General features: G+C 26.8%; 2 non-coding genes and 1 pseudogene across 2 annotated transcripts in view; all 3 read right to left on the bottom strand.

Annotated features, from left to right (window-relative positions):
• Positions 1–1,049, bottom strand: part of LOC129251913 (large subunit ribosomal RNA) — a 3,986-nt gene extending 2,937 nt beyond the window's left edge. The window contains exon 1 of the ribosomal RNA XR_008583173.1: positions 1–1,049. This exon is cut by the window's left edge and continues 2,937 nt beyond it. This is a non-coding gene — a ribosomal RNA (large subunit ribosomal RNA).
• Positions 1,050–1,491: 442 nt separating this feature from the next.
• LOC129251896 (5.8S ribosomal RNA) lies at positions 1,492–1,672 on the bottom strand (annotated as a pseudogene).
• A 593-nt stretch (positions 1,673–2,265) lies between these two features.
• LOC129251904 (small subunit ribosomal RNA) overlaps positions 2,266–2,500 on the bottom strand; it is a 1,991-nt gene continuing 1,756 nt past the window's right edge. Inside the window, exon 1 of the ribosomal RNA XR_008583165.1 lies at positions 2,266–2,500. This exon is cut by the window's right edge and continues 1,756 nt beyond it. This is a non-coding gene — a ribosomal RNA (small subunit ribosomal RNA).

The following is a 2,500-nucleotide window of genomic DNA, read 5'->3' on the forward strand; positions in this document are numbered from 1 at the left end:
GACTTCAACCTGATCAAGTATAGTTCACCATCTTTCGGGTCACAGCATATATGCTCAAGGTACGCTCCAGTTAGAGGTATAAATAATAATAAATTATCATTATACATAACTATATGGAACGCCCCGGGATTGAATTAATTGACTATTTATTAAAAAATAGACTAAAAATTAATCCCATTATATTTAAGTTAAGTTAATTATGCCATTAAGTTTAATATAACTCAATGACTTGCACATATGTTAGACTCCTTGGTCCGTGTTTCAAGACGGGTCCCGAAGGTATCCTGAATCTTTCGCATTGTTAATCATATAAATGCATACAAATAAATATTAATATCATAGATATTAAATTTTTTGTAAAATTCAAAAAATGAATTTTAGCATTATATATAATAAAATCTATCAACACTTTATCAAATCATTAGTATTTATTTTATGTTAATATGCTTAAAAAGCAAATTAATTTAAATAAACTTAATATCACCAATGATCTTTTGATAAATACTTTATTATGTTAATAGATTACAATGTCCTTATATGAAAAAAATGCACATTATTTTTTTAATTATTTAATGATGAATTTTTCATAATGGATATTCAGGTTCATCGGGCTTAACCTCTAAGCAGTTTCACGTACTATTTAACTCTCTATTCAGAGTTCTTTTCAACTTTCCCTCACGGTACTTGTTTACTATCGGTCTCATGGTTATATTTAGTTTTAGATGGAGTTTACCACCCACTTAGTGCTGCACTATCAAGCAACACGACTCTTTGGAAATATCTTTCTAGTAATCATTAACGTTATACGGGCCTGGCACCCTCTATGGGTAAATGGCCTCATTTAAGAAGGACTTAAATCGTTAATTTCTCATACTAGATATTAAGATATTCCATACACTGCATCTCACATTTGACATATAGACAAAGTGACTTAGTGCTGAACTATTTTCTTTTCGCTCGCCGCTACTAAGAAAATCCTTGTTAGTTTCTTTTCCTCCCCTCATTAATATGCTTAAATTCAGGGGGTAATCCCATATGAGTTGAGGTTGTTTTAATATTCTTTTTTTATCTTCTCACAATTTAATAAAAAAATTATATCATCTTTTCATCTCTATTTTTCTTTTCTCCTTTTATATATTGTAAATATATAAAAATAATAATAATGTAAAATGAGGCAATCCTAGAATAAAAAATTTAATTTTTATGCTAGACATTCCTCCTTTTAATTACATATATAAATTATTATTTTATATATATATATAAATAATATGAAAATTTTTTGTAAAGAATACTTAGATTCAATATTTTCATCATTTCATTTTATTTGAGAGGATTTTTTTTTTAAAGAATATATAATAAATAAAATTCATTATATATCTTTATTTTTTTTGCTATTAATATTATGAATTATTTAAAATCCAATAATATACACATTTGCTTAAATTCAATTATTTTTATAAAAGAATAAGCAACTTATTTAGCATAGTCTTACAACCCTCAACCATATGTAGTCCAAGCAGTACTTTAAAATTGAATTTAATGTACATAACAGCATGGACTGCGATATGCGTTCAAAATGTCGATGTTCATGTGTCCTGCAGTTCACACGATGACGCACAGTTTGCTGCGTTCTTCATCGACCCATGAGCCAAGTGATCCACCGCTTAGAGTATTTTTTTATTTATTTTTATTTATAACAAATGTCAATTTTTTTTTGCATATATTAATTGAAAGAGTAAAATTAAATAATATTAATAATATATAAATTGATTTTCTTTCAATAATATATATCAAATATATTTAACTCTAAACATTTTTATTAAGTTGCGAATGTCTTAGTTCAACAATAATACAGTGGTGGTATTTATTATGATTCAATTATTTTGTATTTTTTTAATCATTTTATGTATATATAATAATATAATAAATATATACCACTTTTGTTATTGTGAACAAATTAACTTATCATTCAATCAAATGAATAATAAGTACAACTTTTTATTTTCATGTTTAAAGGTTTTTAAAAGAAAAAAATAAGAAAAAACATTACAAAATGTACCATCATATATTATATTTAATATGATATAATTGATGGATCACAAATTGAATGAAAAAGAATAAAAAGAATTATGGATTCAAAATAATTATATAAATTTTTTTTTTTTTTCTTTTTTTTTTTTTTTTTTTTTCTTTTTGTTCGTTTGTTTGCTTGTCTGTTTGTTTGTTTGTTTGTTTGTTTGTTTTTCTTACGGATATGGAACACAATAATGATCCTTCCGCAGGTTCACCTACGGAAACCTTGTTACGACTTTTACTTCCTCTAAATAATCAAGTTCGGTCAACTTTTGCGAAACAACCGTGACACACGAGGCGTCACAGTGATCACGTCCGGAGACCTCACTAAATAATTCAATCGGTAGTAGCGACGGGCGGTATGTACAAAGGGCAGGGACTTAATCAATGCGAGTTAATAACTCGCACTTACTGGGAATTCCAAGTT

Source organism: Anastrepha obliqua, unplaced genomic scaffold, assembly GCF_027943255.1.
Source record: "Anastrepha obliqua isolate idAnaObli1 unplaced genomic scaffold, idAnaObli1_1.0 ptg000104l, whole genome shotgun sequence".
Taxonomy (NCBI): Eukaryota; Metazoa; Arthropoda; class Insecta; order Diptera; family Tephritidae; genus Anastrepha; species Anastrepha obliqua.